Source organism: Phoenix dactylifera, chromosome 10, assembly GCF_051530095.1.
Source record: "Phoenix dactylifera cultivar Ajwa chromosome 10, Ajwa_hap1_PhDact_Kaust_v1.1, whole genome shotgun sequence".
NCBI lineage: Eukaryota > Viridiplantae > Streptophyta > Magnoliopsida > Arecales > Arecaceae > Phoenix > Phoenix dactylifera.
This window is the reverse complement of record NC_143199.1, coordinates 12,408,788-12,429,746: the sequence shown is the minus strand read 5'-3', so window position 1 is coordinate 12,429,746 and position 20,959 is coordinate 12,408,788.

The following is a 20,959-nucleotide window of genomic DNA, read 5'->3' as shown; positions in this document are numbered from 1 at the left end:
ATTCATCGAAAGTAAAATCTAAATGTGTTCCGGATATTACCTCATTGTCGTTAGCCATAAAGCAAAGGTTGGCCTTTTCTTCTTGTTCTTCATCCGATGATGATGAAGATGTATCGGAGTCCGATAGGGTGGAGACGAGGACTTTCTTTTTCTTGTGCTTGCTCTCCTTCTTCAGCAAAGGACACTCAGCTCTGAAGTGCCCCGGCTTCTTACACTCATAACAACCGATCCCCTCATTTTCCCTTTCCTTACCTTTATCCTTGTGATAGGAACTTGAGGGGCCTCTCCTTTGATGTGAGGATTTCTTCCGGTTGATGAATCTTCTGAATTTTTTTACAAGGAGAGCCTCATCATCATCTCCCTCATTATCTTCCTCTTCACTGCTACTGCTGCAAGATAAGTCTTTGTTAGTTGAAACAGATTTTAATGCTATTACCTTTTTCTTGTGAGAGGACTCTTCTTCGCTGTGTTGTTTCATTGTGAGCTCGTGCGTCATTAAGGATCCAAGAAGCTCCTCAAGTGGAAGCTTGTTCAAGTCCTTGGCTTCTTGGATTGCCGTCACCTTGGCTTCTCATGACCTTGGTAGACAGCGAAGAATCTTCCTGACAAGCTCACTGTTAGTATAATTTTTGCCAAGGCTTTTTAGGCCATTGACAATGTCAGTAAATCTAGTGAACATGTGATGAGAGCACAAAAGTGCGACCCACATGTCACCTAAATTAGTATTATTGCTAACCGATAATGATAAATTCACTGGATTAATATTATATTTGGGTTTGGCACATATCTTCATAAATTAGAAATAAAATGCACATTGAGTTCAAATTTGACTAAAGAAGGATCCCTTCCCAGATCCGACCCGGTTGAAGATCGAGTCGGGTCCGAGTCAGGTTCAGGTCCGAATCGGGTCCATTTTATTTGTGCTTTTGGAAAAGAATTTTTGGGCAAATCTAATTTGGTCATATCATAACTATGAGGTCGGGTGACCCATGACTTGAAACTTGCAATTGACCTCCAGTCAGAACAGGTGACCCGTGATCCAAATCCCAGCAGCCCAAGAGTCCACTGGCATCCATTTTGAGCATCCCATCTCCCGTCTGTATCCATCTTCCACGGCGCATCCAAGCCATGAATGCCTCTCCCATGATCCAAGCCGCCCGCGTCCGCATCTTCAACGCCATCATCTCCGCGTTCCCACCGCGTGCCAGCAGCGCCCAAATCCCAGCTCGCTCGTCTCCCTCCTTCCGTGTCCAAGATCCCGCGATGCATCAAGACGTGCGCCCATTCCGGATTCCCAGCGAGCCCGTGATCCTTCCTTCCGCATCAGGCCGCCATGTTCAAGCATCCCACGGCACCCTCCAAAGATCCCGCGTCCGTGAAGGAAGATCCCAGCGCCTCCTTCCTTCCGCATCATCCTTCCTCTTCCGCGTGCAATCCCGGGCAATTCACCTCCCAGCAAGGAAGATCCCAGCATCAGCAGCACCCGAAGAAGGAAGCCAAGTCCCCACCTTCCGCTTCAGCTCCCAGCTCTTCCGTGATCCCGTCGATCCCGCTCCAATCCGGCACCCAAAGAAGGGAAGATCAGCGATCCAACGCGTCTCCTTCCTTCCGTTTTTTCTTCCTCTTCCACGTGCAATCCCGTGATCGGCTCCTCCCAGCAGCCCCTCATGCCATTTCTTCCACCCATCTGCGTTCATCAAGGAAGACGGCATCCTCCCAGCAGTCCGTGATCAACGTACGCCGAGATCCCAAGCGCCCATTCCATGCGGCTGATCTCTAGTGGGGACCTATAAAAAGGAGGGGAAGAGGAGAAGGAAGGGAGCTCGGTTGGAGGTGGAGGCCAAGAGAGGAGTCGGCTGGGTGTTGAGAAGAAGAAACAGAGCAAGTGCTCTGTTCTTGGGAAGAAGAAGAACATAAAAAATTATTTTATGTTGGAAGTCCACCGTGGGAGTGGGAGAGAAAGAGAAGTGATTTTTTTTCTTTGTTTTCTTTTCTTTATTTTATTTGCAAAATAGGGGAGTATTAGGCCTCTAATCTCCACTTTTATTTGTAATCAGTTTTCTTTTTATGAAATCCATCAATTTTCTTTTATGCAATCTATGTTCTAAGTTTCAGTTTAATTCCTGCAATTTATTTTATTTGTACTGAAAATCTTATTTAAATATTTTTCTTTGCTGCTTGACCGCTACTCTGCATTACATTCTCAATTACAAAGTTTTCTTTCTTTTCTTTGTTTATTTTTCGAATAGAAAATATATTCTCTAATAGACTAGAGAATCATTCCACATCCCCGAAGTAATGTTTTTCTTTTATTATTCAAAAATCGATTTCAAAACCGAGTGAACGTTCTAATTTTTATGCAACTCCAATCGCCTCCCTGTGGATCGATCTCTTACAACCGCTATTTTTCGAGTAGAAAAGGTAAGAGTAAAATTAAATTTAAACTTTGTTTGTCGGTTCTAACAACGATCTGTTTAGCATATTTTTAGTTAGACAGAAAAGGACGAACAACATGCAAGTGATAGTTTCATTAGAATCCATCTTAAACAATTCATACTTATGAACTAATATGTTTATTTTGGATTCTTTGACTTGATTCGTGCCCTCATGGGTCACTTCAAGTCTATCCCAAATCTCTTTTGCAGAATTGCAAGTAGAGACTCTATTGAATTCATTTCTATCTAATGCGCAGTAAAGCACATTCATTGCTTTGGCATTGAGTTGTTCCTTCCTAAAGTCATGGTCATCCCAATCCTTTTCAAGTTTGGGTACAGTGACACCCTCTACATAGATGGATGGGATGTATGGTCCATTTAGTATAATGGTCCACATTTCATAGTCTTGGGCTTGGATAAATATTCTCATCCTAGCCTTCCAATATGAGTAGTCGGATCCATTAAAGAATGGGGGTCTTTGGGTGGACTGGCCCTCAATGTGGAAAGATCCAAATGGGGTTGTCATTTTGATCTTTTACTCTTTGGGTAAAAGAGTTCAGGCTCTGATACCACTTGTTGCCCAGATAGACAACCCAAGAGGGGGGGGGGGTGAATTGGGTTTTAAAATAATTATTACAATAAAATGGTTTGTGAGATACTAATTAATCCTTTTTGCAAGTTGATTAATTAGATGCTATGTGCAGTGAATGAAATGAAAGTAAGAGAGACAAATGCAATCACAAACACAATGATTTTATAGTGGTTCGGACCTAACCCTTGCTCCTACGTCCACTCCCCAAGCCTCACTTGGGAATTCACTATAACCCCTCGGATTACAGCCGGTTGTTTTACAAGCTCTCAACCAAACTTGTTGTTTTACGAGGTCACAACGAACTCGGTCGGTTTTCCCAGGCGCACCGACTAGAACCACCCCGATTGTTTTTCCGGGATCACAATCGAACCCTTACACGTTGGTTTCAACCTAGGCTCACCAACAAACCTATACACCCTTGATTCAATCCCCTGATTGAATCAAGTAAGAACCAAATGGAAAGAAAGAACAAAGAGAAAAAGTACAGCTTCTAGGAAAGCAGATATTCAGCAATATAAACAATAGAGAAGTTAAGAGCCCTCAAACTATTTTATGACGATGTAGAGGAGGGCTTCTTGAACTCTGGGTCTCCTCTTGAATGTCTTGAAGACTTGAAGGCAGATGGAGACTTCTTTAATGCTGGAAAGAGTTGGTTGAATGGAGTTAATAGCTCTCTTCCTTCTTTTCCGTTGAAATCAGTTTGCAGATGGAGGATTCTTGTTTTCTTTGAGTGGAATATCACTTCTCTGCTTTGCTACAGTCCTCTGTGGCTATTTAAGCCATTCCCTACAGAAACTAGCCGTTAGACTCACTTTACTAGCCGTTCTGCACATTCTGCACATCCTGACAATGTGTCCGTTGGGATCGGAGTCGACTCGCGCGATCTGGAGTCGACTCGGCTGTAACAGGAGTCGACTCATACTCTTCTGGAGTCGGCTCGGCAACTGTTCCGGATTTGAATTAAAGTGAGCTTCTCGACTGGGAGTCGACTCGACTTAACCCGGAGTCGACTCGCCAAAACTTGGAGCTAACCTGGCATTTTTGGAGTCGGCTCATCCCATGGAATCCATAGAGCCATTCTTCAACTTGGCTCACTCGAGTCGACTCGGAAATTCTAGGAGTCAACTCGGCGCTCAGAGCCCGAACTCCCGATCTTCTGTCTTTTGGCTTGTGCAGTCTTGGAGTCGACTCGAATTATTTCGGAGTCGACTCGGCTCTCAGTATCTGAAAAACAGTCTTCTGTCTTTTTGGGGTCGCGCTATCTCGGAGTCGACTCGGGCTTTGCGGGAGTCGACTCGGCTCTCAGTATCCGAAAACTGCTCTCTGACTTTTGCCTTGTATAACACTGAGAGTCGACTCTTGCTTTCTTTGGAGTCGACCTGCCAACCATCGGAGTCGACTCACGTTCCTCAGGAGTCGACTCGGCTCTCAGGGTCGAAAATTGCTCTCTGACTTTTTTGTCTGTAACTCCCTGGAGTCGACTCATACTACTCTGGAGTCGACTCGGTAAGCATCGGAGTCGACTCGCGCACTTCAGGAGTCGACTCACTGACAAGTTTTGAGTTGAGTCTTTCTGTTCGTCTGTCTGTTCTCAGTCGGAGTCGACTCATAACGTTCCGGAGTCGACTCGAGCCTGTGCCAATGCTTCTGATACGCCTGGAGTCGACTCGTAATATCCCGGAGTCGACTCGAGTCTCAGACTTTGGTTCAACTTGACTTCTTAACTTATCCAAAATATCTTGAACCAAATCTAGATGCACTTAACCATAAATTTGTAAGATTTTTACTGAAACACTAGATTGAATTCATTAGTAAACATAAGATATACTCAAATGCTTTGAGCTCATCAAAATCAAATAGGGTTATGATCAATCACTCCACAGGTTTGGTGCCCAGATCAAGCTTGCTGAACCTTTCTGCATGCTGGTTGAACCCAAAAGAACACGAGGAGCCTCGTCGCCAAATCCTGAAGCATGGGCCACATGCAGAAGATTTTGTTGCTAATGCTCTCCGTCAAAATTCACATGTTCTAACTCTTTTGAATGTTGAGTTAATGGGGTTTGCCAATCTAAAAATTTTGTATCCCTCTGAAGTATATTTTCAGCCCATATATGCAGAAGTTTCAGCAGTGGATCAGTGGCAGCATTCAAAATTTTCTAGCCATGATTGCTTTCTTTTATGTGTCTCGGAGACCTCACTTTGTGATCATATTGTTCGAGAAGTCCATGGCGGAGGCCTTGGTAGTCACTTTGGCTATGTCAAGATAGTCACCATGGTGGAGAATAGGTTCTATCTGCTAACCGTGCGCAAGGAAGGAGACTTTGTGTTAATGCAGTTGAGTACTGAACGCCGAAATTTTTGAAAGCTTCAACCTTGCCAAGTCGAATTCTTCAAGGTGTTGAAGTGGATGGGACCCAAGACCTTTGTGCTCGAGTTATCAGATGATTTGCAGGTTAGCCCCATCTTCTATGTTGAAGAGTTGCAGCCCTACGATGGTCACTATGTTGAAGAGTTGCAGCCCTATGATGGTCGCTATGTTAAAGATGAAGACATCCCACCTGTATCATCATCACTTCTTCGACGATCAGCCCCGACGGACACCATTGAGGAAATCCTAGTTGATCAGATCATGCCCACATGCCGAGGAGGATACCAGAAGTTTTTTATTGGAGGACCGACTAATTTTAGATTGTACATGATTAAAGACGGAGGGAGTCCAACAGCTGAACCCGAACTTCTACAAGCTCTATCAAATGCAAAATTCAACGGAGTCGAGTCTTTTTCTAGAAGGGGGGAATTGATGCAGGAGCATCCCCTTTGGTCATGGAGTATTGGGTCTAGTTCCTTGGGCATGGAGATTGAGTTCCCTTCTTGGGTGTGCACCAAGTTTCATGGGGTTCAAGGAGTTCCAATATCAATCATGTTGAGCCCAATTGTGACACGAACGAAGGGATTACAAAGCGAATTCCAACAACGTGCGGCTCGGTCTATCGAAGATAACCGATCAGCCTTCCTGGCGTGGGTACCTAGTCTCTATGACTTAGGTCACGCCTAACAATAATAATGCAGCGAAACACAACACCAGAAAATACCACGAAGGAGAAGAAGAAATGTAGGGGAAGAGAACTTTATTGAATAACCACTCAACTGATTACAATAAGCTCTCTTGGCCTCTCCAGCTCTACCGGATACCAATCCCTCCCCTTTGAGGGTCCTCTTATAGAGGAACAACCTCTAGTTACAAGTCCCTCACGAACTCAACTTCCCATGCACAAGATAAGGATGAATTCTAGATAAGATAGGAAAACCCCGATTCCCGCAGGATTCTGCGCAATCAGATAAAACAGCCAAGTTCGTGCCTCAAACGAACTCCGATTACCATGAAACTAGATTCGTTGGATTCAGAACGAAGAATCCTTCCAGATGGCACCTTTTCCACTTTGAACGGACTTCTGTAGAGTTCCCAAAATGCCCCTCAAAGTGAAAGCGCGTGGAAACAGCGTTTCAGCCACGTCTTCTAACCGTACACGTTTTCAGTTATAAAAATGTGTTAAAACGTGTCCCTTGCCTTCTGGAGACTTATGCCACGTTCCTCCATCAGTGGCACATATTTCCATGCATCCCAATTTCCCGGATTCAGTCCATGCTTCGAGATAAGCCCACAACGCTGAATCAGTCTCGTTGCAGCAGCTTTCCTCCTAATGATGAACCAGCATGTATTCTCAACAATACACGCCTTGGAGCACGTGCCCACGGCCCCATGCTCTTGGGTATTCCACCTACATCTTGCACACGTTTCCCTAGGTGATCCTAGGGTCCAGATTTGGTCTCCAAGTTGCCCAAATCTCTAGAGAGCACCGTCAGACCTCGAACCCGTCCAGCGACCTGATCTGGTTTATACCTTGATCCACGTCCGGTCCAGCCTCGATTCGAGGAGCCGTGACACCCTCCCCCACCTAAGCCGAAGTCGCCCCTGACGAGGCTAGGCGGTACTCGTTGATGATGTCTTCGAACTGCCATAGTTCGTCACCATATTCCCAGCTTGCTTCTGAATCTGATAGTCCTTTCCATCGGACTAAGTATTGCACACGGTTACCCTTTTTTCTGTCCGCCTTGATTTCAGAAACCTTCTTGGTGTAATGAACTCGTACGGCCACTGGAGCTCGCCCGCTTCGAGCCCGAGAAGGGTCAGTTGTGTCCTCTTTGAATGGTTTCAACAAGGACACGTGGAACACCGGGTGCACTTTCAGCTTGGAAGGCAGCGACAATCAGTATGCTGTCTCTCCAATTCGATGTGTGATGATGAAGGGACCTTCATACCTCCTCACAAGTGCTTTGTGGTAGCCCGACTTCAATTTCATGTGATGATAAAGCTTCACCAATACCCGATCACCAACCTGAAATTCAGCTGCCCGCCGCTTTATGTCAGCCCACTTCTTCATTCGTTTGGTCGCCTTCCACAAGGAGACCTGAACCAAATCTGTATCCTCCTTCAGATCCCTCACGAACCTGTAGGCGGTCGGACTACGTCCCATGTAGTCTGCTGCGATACTTCCCGGAGTGTCTGGTTGCAGCCCTGTAATCACCTCGAATGGTGATTTACCTGTCGACTCCGATCGCTGTAAGTTGTAGCTGAATTGGGCTTGGTCCAAGAGTCGCACCCAATCCCGCTGGTTGGCACTCACATAGTGCCTCAAATACATCTCCAATAATGCATTGGTTCGCTCTGTTTGGCCATCGGTCTGAGGGTGGAAGGCCGTGGACATCTTCAACTCCGTTCCGAGCATCCGAAATATCTCCGTCCAGAACCTCCCCGTGAAGCGAGCATCGCGATCAGAAACGATACTCCGCGGTATTCCCCAATATTTCACCACATATGTAAAGAACAACCGCGCCACGTCCTCTGCATGGCAAGTAGTAGGTGCTGCAATGAAGACTCCGTACTTCGAGAAGCGATCCACCACTACCATGATAGAGCTGTTCCCATCCGCCAGAGGTAGTCCTATGATGAAGTCCATGGAGACACTCTCCCACGGACGCTCTGGTATAGGTAATGGCTCCAACAACCCCGCAGGCCGTCGATGTTCAACCTTGTCTTGTTGGCATAGTAGACAAGTGCGAACATACTCCTCGATGTCATCCCGCATCTTCGGCCAATAGTAGTTATGTTCTATGAGAGCTTGGGTCCGATGCACCCCCTGGTGTCCCGCCCACATAGAATCATGGTGTTCTCGCAACACCTCGCGCCTCAGCCCTCCACCTGAAGGCACATAGACACGTCGCCCTCGTGTCAAAATCAGCCCTCCTTCGGTCCAGAAACGGCGCGCCTTGCCGTCTTTGATGAGTTCACCCATGGAAGTGGCCCATTGATCCTTCTCCATCTCGGTCTTGACCCTCTCCATTAGGTTACTTGCTGGTCCGGAAAAGGAAGAGACTGCAGCCAGCTGTGCCTTTCTACTCAAAGCATCAGGGACTGAATTAGTTCGGCCCGGCTTGTACTCGATGTCGAAATCGAATTCAGCCAGAAATTGCTGCCATCTCGCCTGCTTGGGGGTGAGTTTTGGTTGGGTCTGAAAGTAGCTTGTGGCCACGTTATCCGTGCGCACCACAAACTTAGATCCGAGGAGGTAATGACGCCAGGTTCGAAGACAGTGCACAATTGCAGTCATCTCCTTTTCATGAACCGTATACCTGCGCTCGGTGTCGTTCAACTTCCGACTCTCGTAGGCCACTGGGTGCCCTTCCTGCATGAGCACCCCTCCAATGGCAAAATCTGATGCATCGGTGTGGACTTCAAAAGAAATAGAAAAGTCCGGTAGCACGAGGACCGGCTCCGCCGTGACCGCCTGCTTGAGACGATCAAACGCCTCCTGACATTGGTTTGACCACCGCCATGGTCGATCCTTCTTTAACAAATCCGTCAGTGGGGCGCATAACTTCGAATATCCGGTGATGAACCTCCTATAGTAATTTGCCAAGCCAAGAAAAGAGCGTAAGTGTGTAACACGTGTAGGTACCTCCCACTCGGCTATGGCTGAAATTTTTGAGGGATCCATCATGAGCCTTCCATCCCCAATGATGTGCCCGAGGAACGGCACCCTCTGCTGCGCAAACACACATTTCTCCTTCTTCACAAAGAGTTGGTGCTGCCGTAGGGTAGAGAAGACTTGCCTCAGGTGTGCCACATGCTCATCCAATGCCCGGCTGTATACAACAATGTCATCCAAGTATACTACCACGAATTTATCGATGAAGTCGTGGAGTACACGCTGCATCAAAGCACAGAAAGTTGCTAGTGCGTTGGTGAGGCCGAAAGGCATGACAAGGTACTCGAAGCTCCCGTACCTTGTCACACATGCAGTCTTCTCAATGTCCTTCTCCGCCACGCGAACCTGATAGTACCCGCTGCGAAGATCCAACTTGGAAATCCATCGTGCCTTGCCAAGTTGATCGAACAAATCATCAATCCGAGGAATGGGGTACTTGTTCTTCACCGTGAGCTTGTTGAGGGCCCTGTAGTCGATGCAGAGTCTCAACGAACCATTGTGCTTCTTCTGAAAAAGTACTGGTGCTCCATACGGACTCTTCGAAGGTCGAATGAACCCGCTGTCCACCAACTCCGTTAGCTGCCTCCTCAGCTCCTGGAGTTCAGGTGGGGCCATCCTATATGGTGCTTGAGCTGGTGGACGTGCTCCATGCACCAAATCAATCCGATGATCGATTTCTCTTTCTGGCGGCAATTGCTTGGGTAACTCGGGGGGCATCACATCCCCGAATTCAGTGAGAACACCCTCGATGGGCGCTGGAATCTCCTCTCCTTCCAGTAGTTCTTCCTCCTGAAGGGACGCAATATATGTTGGAAGTCCCCTTCTCAGCCCCTTAGCAAGTTGCATCGCCGATAGGACTCGCTGCGGAGTCCCTTTAACTCGCTTCCCTGGAACTACGCAAGCTCCACTCGGATTCAGGACCACCACCACATCTGAATCCGGCTTTATCATGGCTTGTAGCTGGGTAAGCAAAGACATGCCGATGACCACCTCGTAGTCGTCGATCGGGGCGACCACCGCTGTCACCCGTCCGGTCCATGCGCCGAATTGGATCTCAACATCCTTCGACGTTCCGCTGGTAGCCACTTCTGCGGAATTGACCGCCTTGAACGTGTGTTCATCATGTTCAATCTTCAGATTTAACCTCTTTGCCGTAGCTAGGTCCACGAAGAAGTCAGTGGCACCCGTATCAACGAGTGCCTGGAAGATGTGACCACCAATGCAGATAGGTGCATAGAGCAGACCTCGTGGCCCCTTGGCCTTCAGGGCATTGAGACTGAGTGAGCCCATCCTTTGGTCGGTCTCTTGCTTCTCCTCCACCGCCATAGATGCTATCTTGCCCCTCAATGGACAGTCCTTCACCTTGTGCGGTCCATTGCAAATATAGCATGAGATGGTGCTGGTACCTTGCGCCACCCCTTTGCCCTTCGCTTGGGAAGCCCCTCCACTCGAGGAGCTCGGATTCGAGCCCTTTGTACCTCCTTTGTGACCTGATTTCGCTCCCCCACCTTTGCCCTGTTTCGATGCTTGGGCTTTGGGAGCTGTGGGTTGAGTCTTGAACTCGATGAGAGCCTCCGCTTGAGCTATCGCCTCGTTCAAACTCTGGACTCCTCTTCGCTGCAACTCCATCTTTGCCCACGGTTTGAGCCCGTCAAGAAAAGTGAAGAGAGAGTCCTCGTTGCTGAGGTCTGGTACCTCCAACAACAATTCGCTGAACTCTCGCACATACTCACGCACATCGCCCTTTTGCGTGAGCCGCCGTAGTCGTGCTCGAGCATCATCCTTAGCGAACGCGGGGAAGAATTGCTTTCGAAGTTCAGTTTGGAACTGTACCCAAGTGGTGATTGGAACAGCCCCTCGCTTCACATCGTCGGCCCGACGTCGCCACCAAAGCATCGCCACATCCCTCAAGAACATGGCCGCCGTGCTCACCTTCATGGCTTCCTCCCTCACGCCGGTAACCTGCAAGTATTGCTCCACGGCGAAAAGAAAGTTATCCACCTCCTTCGGGGACCGTCGTCCGCAGAACTCTTGTGGCTTGGGAACATCAAGCTTGTGCAGGGGGCGCGTAGCCTCTCTTGCGACCTCCATTGTCAATGGAGAAGAGGATACGCCTGTGGTGGTACTCTCCTTTAAAAGGCCAACCACCTGATTTTGGAGAGCCTTCACCATGATCTCCAACTCCTCGTTACGCCGCAGCACTTCCTTATAGCGCCGCTCCATATCGAAGGAAATCTGGTTCAGCTGAGCGGCGATCTCACCTCGGAGGGTTGCGTCCCTACCCTCAAGGTCCTCCATCCGTCCTTCAACCTCAGCTATTTGGGCCTCGCACCTCCGTAATCGATTGTCGGCGGAGATAACCGGAGATGCAATACGTAACCCATACAGAGATTCATCAACTGGATGCGCTCCACCCATCGCCGTGCCTCCTCCTGAGGCTGGATTGGGATCCATGGTCGAGGATGATGCGTCCGCCATTCCCACCATGGAAGTTACCGTAGAGGTCGTCTCCTTCATTTCTGGTATGGCTCTGATACCAAGTGACACGAACGAAGGGATTACAAAGCGAATCCCAACAACGTGCGGCTCGGTCTATCGAAGATAACCGATCAGCCTTCCTGGCGTGGGTACCTAGTCTCTATAACTTAGGTCACGCCTAACAACAATAATGCAGCGAAACACAACACCAGAAAATACCACGAAGGAGAAGAAGAAATGTAGGGGAAGAGAACTTTATTGAATAACCACTCAACTGATTACAATAAGCTCTCTTGGCCTCTCCAGCTCTACCGGATACCAATCCCTCCCCTTTGAGGGTCCTCTTATAGAGGAACAACCTCTAGTTACAAGTCCCTCACGAACTCAACTTCCCATGCACAAGATAAGGATGAATTCTAGATAAGATAGGAAAACCCCGATTCCCGCAGGATTCTGCGCAATCAGATAAAACAGCCAAGTTCGTGCCTCAAACGAACTCCGATTACTATGAAACTAGATTCGTTGGATTCAGAACGAAGAATCCTTCCAGATGGCACCTTTTCCACTTTGAACGGACTTTTGTAGAGTTCCCAAAATGCCCCTCAAAGTGAAAGCGCGTGGAAACAGCGTTTCAGCCACGTCTTCTAACCGTACACGTTTTCAGTTATAAAAACGTGTTAAAACGTGTCCCTTGCCTTCTGGAGACTTATGCCACGTTCCTCCATCAGTGGCACACATTTTCATGCATCCCAATTTCCCTGATTCAGTCCATGCTTCGAGATAAGCCCACAACGCTGAATCAGTCTCGTTGCAGCAGCTTTCCTCCTAATGATGAACCAGCATGTATTCTCAACAATACACGCCTTGGAGCACGTGCCCACGGCCCCATGCTCTTGGGTATTCCACCTACATCTTGCACACGTTTCCCTAGGTGATCCTAGGGTCCAGATTTGGTCTCCAAGTTGCCCAAATCTCCAGAGAGCACCGTCAGACCTCGAACCCGTCCAGCGACCTGATCTGGTTTATACCTTGATCCACGTTCGGTCCAGCCTCGATTCGAGGAGCCGTGACAATTGAATCATGGGGAGAGCGTGGAGATGAAGCCCAACCATGAAGCACCACCCTCATTCTAATGGCGTGGGACATTGGGTGAAGGAGTGGAAAAAATTTTAGTCAAAGCAAAGTTGAGTCCAAGCTGAAATTAGATTGAGTCCATGCAATAAGTGATTTGATTCACAATGGGTTAGCCTCTTCAATATCAATTAGATTGAGTCCAAGGCATGAATGGGTCCATGGCTAATTAGAAGTGGTCACATGTCAAAATAAAGAGAAGTTCAACCATGAAGACCTCTCACATGTGGAAGAAATTCAGAGTTCAGATCCAGTTGAAATCCGTGACAGATTGAACACCATATGGTATTTTAAAGATTTCGGAAGCTACAGAAGTCTTATTAAGTTGATTCAAATTTTGTTGGAAAGTAGACATCTGTATCTTTCCAATGACTATAAGAACATGATATTTGGAGATCAGATGATATTTGAGGAGTCTCCCGAACTTCATGCTGATGTTGGTACCCGAGAAGGAGTCCACCTAGATTCCAACTCATGGCATGCGGCTGAATTCCTTTTGATGGGTTTCAATCCACATGCCATAAGGAATGGATTTCTAGGTGTCTAGGCTTAGGTGTCAAGGCTTTTGATTGGTCAATTAGCCTCCCTAGCCGTATTCCTCATGCCACAACCCCTTCCCACGTCCTCCCTTGAGTCCTAATTCCAATAGGACTCTAATAACCCAAGCCGGCCAACCTATTAGGTGCAAACCAATTTCAGCCGCCCGCTCAATTGGGTGCCCAATTCTAATCACTTGGTTGATTCCCACGAACCCAATCTCACCCATCCAGCAACCCATCTTCTTCCTCCTTCCTTCCACCACAAAGAACCCTAGCCTCCATTGCCATTGTTTTGAAAAAAAAAAGAGAAGAAAGATTCAGCCATCCTCAAAGAAGAAAAAAAAATCTACAGCCCACCCCGATTGCGTCGCAAAGATAACTTGGAAATGTTTGATTCTAAATCAGATGAAGCCATTTTTCTTGGATATTCTTCATCAAGCAAAGCATATAGAATATTCAACAAGAAAACTCTAGTCGTAGAAAAGTCAATACATGTTATCTTTGATGAATCTAATGACCCTTCTTCAAGGAAGAATGTAGATCTCGATGATGATGCAGAAGAACTCAACAAACAAATCAAAGAGTTAACCCTAAAGGATGTTTCTGCATCTGAAAATTCAGAACATGATGAAAGTCAAGGAGAAGAAGATCAAATGCTTAAAGGTAAAACCAGTCTACCAAAAGAATGGAGGTATGCACGTAGTCATCCTAGAGACTTAATAATTGGTGATCCTTCACATGGCATTAGGACTAGATCTTCTATTAGAGATGTTTGTAATCATCTTGCATTTCTTTCTCAAATAGAACCAAAATCTTTTGAAGAAGTTGAAAAAGATAACAATTGGTTAATAGCTATGCAAGAAGAACTAAATCAATTTGAAAGAAACAATGTTTGGAATTTGGTTAGAAGGCCTAAAAATATTTCTGTAATTGGAACAAAATAGGTTTTCAGAAATAAATTAAATGAGGATGGAATTGTAATCAGAAATAAGGTTAGATTAGTTGCTAAAGGATATAATCAAGAAGAAGAAATTGATTTTAATGAAACTTTTGCACCTGTAGCTAGACTTGAAGCTATTAGGCTACTACTTGCATTTGCATGCTTTATGAACTTTAAATTATTTCAGATGGATGTCAAAAGTGCTTTTCTAAATAGTTTTATAACTGAAAAAGTTGATGTAGAACAACCACCTGGATTTGAAAATCATAAACCTCCAGATCATGTTTGTAAATTGAACAAAGCACTTTATAGGTTGAGGCAAGCTCCTAGAGCTTGGTATGATAGATTAAGCAACCTTTTAATAAAGAGTAATTTTACAAGAGAAAATGTTGATAAAACTTGTTTATTAAAAGAAAAAATGATGATATTCTGATTGTTCAAATATATGTTGATGATATTATATTTGGTGCTACTAATGAAAGTTTATGTGAAGAATTTGCTAAGCTCATGCAAAGTGAGTTCGAGATGAGTTTGATGGGTGAACTCAACTTCTTTCTTAAACTCCAAATCAAGCAAACAAGAGATGGAATCTTCATCTGCCAAAGCAAATACACAAAGAAAATCTTAAAGAAGAAGGGAAAGACAAACAAACAAACTCACTGCTCGAACAAACATACTGCTCTTAGGGAGGGAAAGACAAACCCTAGAATAATGAAGGGAAGAAAAAGAACAGTCCCAAAAGAATAGGATGGCTCTTTTACGGCTAAAATCGGGCTTCCTTTCTAACGGACTTCCTTCCCTTCTTTTCCTTTTTTTTCTTTGACCATGTGGGTCCCATATGGGCTGGACCCAATGGTGCCACATACCCTAACAACCTTAACAACACCTTCAACAACACCACTGTTGCCATTTTTGGCAGCTCTTTAGGGTCTTCATCTTGCATTGCATGTTCATGGTCTTGGGCATATTAAACTAAATGTCTATAGTTAACCCCCAAGTTTTCTCATCTATCAAATATATAATTTGAGGGGATAGATCCATAACTATCAAAAGATGTGAAGTGAAGGCAGTATAGATTAGGGAGTTGCTTTTACTTCTTATAGTGATTGAATTTTATATTTAGCTTGTGGCCATCCATCTGCTATGATGGGAATTGTGGCAACCATACATGTTATTACCAAAATTTATCAAAAATGTCCAAGGAGAGGTTTTGGATATCCATAAATGGAATGAGAGTACCTTTTTTCTCCTATGTTAAATATGTTTGTGGACAATCAGTACTTGATAGTCAACTAGAGACCTCATGCCTCTATCTTTAAGCAAGAGCTAGCTGAACTACTGCGACTACAAGATTTAAGAAGGTTCATATGTATGCAGACTTACCCCACATGCGGAGTGGTTGCTTTCCTATTTCGAACCCATGATGCTAAGGACACAATGGAGCAATCTTCTTGCTGCATCAGGTCCCACCCTCTTGCACAGGAGTTAGTATTTTCACATTATTCCCTAGGTGAAGTCACACTGCAAGATAATGATTAGTGCTTTACAAATTTGGATTATAGAGTGTTAACATTCGAAAAAAGTGGAGTCAGATATGAGGTTCACTATGACTTATTCTTGAAGCATTGCATTATGGGGTTTACTATTACTTATTCTTGAAGCATTCCATATCATAGACTTCAAAAGAAAATCCTTAGAGAAATGAATAAAAAATCTCTGTTTTCAAGACCATGGATCTATATAATCCTACCATTTGAAAATAGAACAAGTATGATAAACCTGAGTCAGATATCTCAGATTACAATGCTTCAGAACTACAGGCTAAGGTCTAATGAGATCTGCTTTATAACAGAGAACTCAATCAGGTGTGCAGCAAGATCGCAAATCTCCTAAATTAGTCCCATAACTAAGGGCACATAATACATACCATACTTAGTAAAATGGACTAAAATCAAACTGGGGTCTTTTAAGTATTGGTTCCTAGCGTACCATATCGTTTGTTTAAGTGGTGCATATCATGTTGGTCCCATTGAGTTGTACCTATATTCAAGTTGTTCTTCATCAAGTTAAATTGACTTTCCCCGCCCCCCCCCCCCCCCCCCTCTTTTTTTTTGGTACAACGGCTGATCAACCAACTCTAGGATAGGTGCGGCCAACAAAATCATAAGTGAGGAAATAGCCTAAGGATGGAGGAGAAGCCTTCTGCTATGTCTAGAGGATCTCTTCGGAATGCTGGGCGGCATAGGTAGCAACCCAGTCTGCAGCTCTGTTCCCCATTTTTTCACAGTACTCTTTTGAAATGATTTTTCAAGCCCAAATGTGTGAGTTTCATGCGGTGAAGGGAAGGAAACCATTTGAATGAAGGATTGATTTGAGAATGAGCATCTGAAATACTTAGATTTTTCTATTCAGATGTTTAAACATGTGCATGTTCTTCATTAAACTAAAAAAATTTGACGAACACACTTAAATCCATGATTTTGCAGCCCAGCTTCAGATCTACCATCTGTTCCTCAATAAAAAAAACCCCCATAAAATTTCATAAAGGAATAATCTGGGATTACAAACTGAAGTTAGATACATTATCTGGAGAAGATAAACTATGTAACAACACATACCTTCATATTTTTTGCAATAACAATTCATATTCTAGTAAACATTTATCATAAAATTCAAATTTTTGGGAAAGAAAATGCTTATATATTCTGATTCATCCACCAAGTTTAGTACCTTTTTTGAACTTTTTTTTTCTATCAATAGCTCTACAAATTTTACTCGAGAGTCGAGACCTTGCTGCTTTCAAGGTGGTGACTGAGTGTTTCATGGTAGGGTTCTTTCTGCAGAAAAATAATTGGTGCACGTTGGTATGTCAGAGGATATGAAGCTGAATTTGGAAAGTTGAATACAAGTGACATGGTTGAGTTTTTATCTGCACGTGATGCAGTGGGACATGGAACGCACACATCATCTACTGCTGTTGGGTCTTTTATAGGCAATGCAAGCTTTATGGGACTTGCTCAAGGCCTGGCAAGAGGAGGTGCTTCCAGGGCTAGGATAGCAATGTACAAGGTCTGTTGGGCTACTGGTGGTTGCAGCTCTGCTGACATACTTGCTGCTTTTGATGATGCCATACATGATGGTGTAGATGTGCTCTCGGTGTCTTTGGGCCAACCACCACCACTTCCTGCTTATGTTGAGGATGTTCTGGCCATTGGATCCTTTCATGCTGTGGCCAGAGGAATTACTGTAGTCTGTTCTGCAGGGAACTCTGGTCCTTACTCTCAGACAGTTATAAATACAGCTCCTTGGATTATAACTGTTGCGGCAAGCACGGTTGACCGGACTTTTCTTGCAGCATTCACCCTTGGGAATAATATCACTTATATGGTATCTGCATATGTCCTCATATGTAGCTTCATACTTGCTTAAGTGTGACACAAGTTGTCTTCTTTCAGATGTTTCAATTTGAACCGTTTTATGCTGCAGAAACATATCTCGTTGCTGCATAAACTCTGTTCCGTATAGGATGATGCAACCAGAATATTGGTGTTTCGAAATTATTTTTGTTAGCATGCTTTCAAGATGAATTATGATAGTCAATAGATGCATATGTGCATGATTGGTTGTTTAAATTGATCGAAAAATTAAGTGTCAAAATAAGCACAAATAGACATTATGGCATAGTTAATATAAACATACACAGGCTTGGCACTTATTGACTTGATGAACATATTGTTAGAATTTTTATAAATTTGTAAAGATTTTAAAATTTTCAATTGTTGTTTTTGGATCAGGTTGTATCGAGTTTGGACTTTAACTTGGTTTGTTTGCTACAAGCTAGGTTCTAACTCCATCTAATTTCTCTTGTTTTGCTTTCTCAGGCAGCCTTTATTTAGTCATTAGTAGCTCAATAATTCTAGCTTTCGATTGCTAGGCTTTATTAGGCCATTATAAGCCCAATAAATCTAGGTATTTCTTTGACTAGCTATTTATATAGTTACATTCTTTTGTTTCCTTTTTTACTTGATTTTATTTGGTCATTACAAGCCTAATTATATCATGCATGGTCTCAACTCCACGTAGTGGATGCAGGTTTCAGCATGGAGACACGTCTCTCTCATGAGCTTTTTCTCATGCTATTGTTCTTTTGAGATACTTCTACCTCTTTTGTCAAGTAGATTTCCTTTTCATCTTTCCATGAGCAGGTTTTTCTTTGGGAAAATGAAAGGTGATCCAAAGTTGGGTTCACCATGGTTTCACTAGTATGCTAGCACCACCAGGCAGTTTGCATTCTTGAATTGAGTCAAGATGTGCTTTCAAGTTTGTGATAATATAGGAGCAACTAGATACTGATCTAATGATAATACCTGGCATGCCCCTTGCTTATTTCCTCTCCTAGCATGATAAGTGTAACGGGAATTGGCCCAACTAAGGCCCCGAGCTGGTTGGAATACTAGAGTGCTCAGATGGTCAGTTGTTCAGACCATGAAGGTCGGTCGTAGAAAATGACCTATTTCTGAGATGGTGGTTTGGTGGTTGCTGCGCTCGGGCGGTAATGGCTCCGATATTAGTTGCTCCCAAGTTGATGTTGGATGGTAGGGATCTTGCTCGGACTTTTCCTCCAACGTCGGGTCTGACCTGAAACAGCAAAGACAAAATTCTTCTTTCCGGAGAGTGTTTGGTGGGGGACCCTCCGATGTCTAAGTTAGACAGACTCAGAGAACGAGGTGTTGTGAGAGTGGCAGTGTAAGAGAATAAAAGAGCTCAAGAGCACTTACCTGGAAGATCCCTTGGGAGTTCTTTATATAGGCGAGGTTGGCACCCATCACCGAGGAAATCGGGCACGTGGATCGCCTGATTTTGGTAATCAATGCACGCCTTAAAGATCATGCGTGGGCGTTCCACCCACGCGCATCTTGCTGGTTTGTCACGTGGTTATGGAAACTGTTTGCGATCATGGCTGAGCTGTACCAATTGAGGGGAGAGTTTGAATTTGAGGGACTCTCCGTATGCTTTAGGTTTGGTTACATAGTAGGCTTTGACCGGTTGGTTGGAGGCTTCATGGCGAGCTCTCATTGGTCACTCTGCTTTGCCGGCTATAGTCGGTTCTGATGCATATCACTTGTCCCCACTTCTAAGCCGAGCTAATATGTTGGCTCGAGTAATAGAAGAAAATTTACTAATGAAGCCAATGAGCCGAGGCGAGTTGTGAAGCTGAGTTGTGAAACTGAGCCATCAAGACTACCTTTTTAGTTTCATTGCAAAGATCTTTTGGATACTGCATTTATGAGGGACATGCTCGCATATGCTCTTCCTAAAGAGGTATCGTTCGCAGCTGGAGTTTCAGAGCAATGATTAGATGTTTTTGCTGATGGCAATTTGAGTGATCGTTCGATGGCGAACATCCAAACGACACATAGTGAAGATTGGCTTGAGTAGGTGAACCGTTGTGCCGATCCGAGCTATCCGAGGCTCTATATAAGGCGGGAGATTGGTGCATCTCCTTCATTTGAGTCTTTTGCAGTCTGGCACTTGAGGAGAGAGAGGCTATGACCGGGTGAGTTTCCTATAGCTCCTTTCCTCATTTTTATTAGAGTTCCGTCACCTTACCGGAGTCTTCTGCCTTGAGATCTCCACTAGAGTATTTGGTTTCCTTCAGCCCTCTTTGGATTTCTAGGACCTTTGTTTTCGTCCTTCCTTGTCCCCTCATATTTTTGATGGATTTGTCTTTGGAGATATGGTCCATGGACAATGAGAGTGTGGGTCAGGATTCTCCTGACTGAGTTTCTGTGGCTTTGGGTGAGGTCCACTTCGAGGTCGCCTCGGTTCCGGATGCCGAATAAAGCATCTTGCCAGAGTCCGACCTCGTCTTGATCTGAGCTGAGTTCTTCATGCTTCAGGATTTCTCCTTGAAGTTTCCCGATTCTTTCAATTGGATGATGTCGCCTCGGGAGAATCAGCTTGCCCTCTATGAGAACTCTGAGGGTGGGGCTGAGGCTCCTAATTCCTCTGGTCATTGTCAAGCCATTAGCTCAGTACCAGCTTGTTCTAGCCTAGCTCATCCGCAACGTCTGGAGGATGACTGTTGGGTTTTTGTCTTCTTGAGGCTCCATGGGTTTGTTCCATCATGGGGTTGTTTCGAGCCTTTTTCCGGACGAAGATGCATCCTCAGAACAAGGGATGGTGGTACCTGTCACGCCCCGAGCCCGAGGCGCGGCAGACGCCGCACACCCGCACGGCGGGCCGCGCAGGCGTGCAAGGCAACGGATTACATCAAAGCAAATACAGATGTTCAAACTTATTTGAGGGTAAATCACAGATGCTTAAAATTGACATAAATAATTAAAGTCATTCAAAAGCAGTCTTGCAAAATTTCAAAATAACATATACCAACATAATTCAAATGTCCAAACTAAACTAACTAAAATGTCAATAACTAAAGAATCATCGGAAATTCTAACGCACTCCCCAATCCCGTGCAATCAAGCCTCTGGATCTGAAAAAAATGGAGAAAACAGAATAATGAGCTACACTAGCCCAGTAAGCAATAAAATACCCCAGAGTGGGGTCAGAGCATATCAGATCAAAATACAGGACAATGTTTGAAACAAATCACAAATAATATCATTTTTGTTTTTATAAAACTCTGATATCATAATCTCAACATGATAGGCTACGGCCACGTAACCCAGTGGCATGGGTTGCACAAAGTGCCAGAAACCACTAATATTAGTCACCGGTGGCCACGGTGTCCAGAAATCACTATTCTAATCACCGGTGGCGCGGTGTCGAAACCG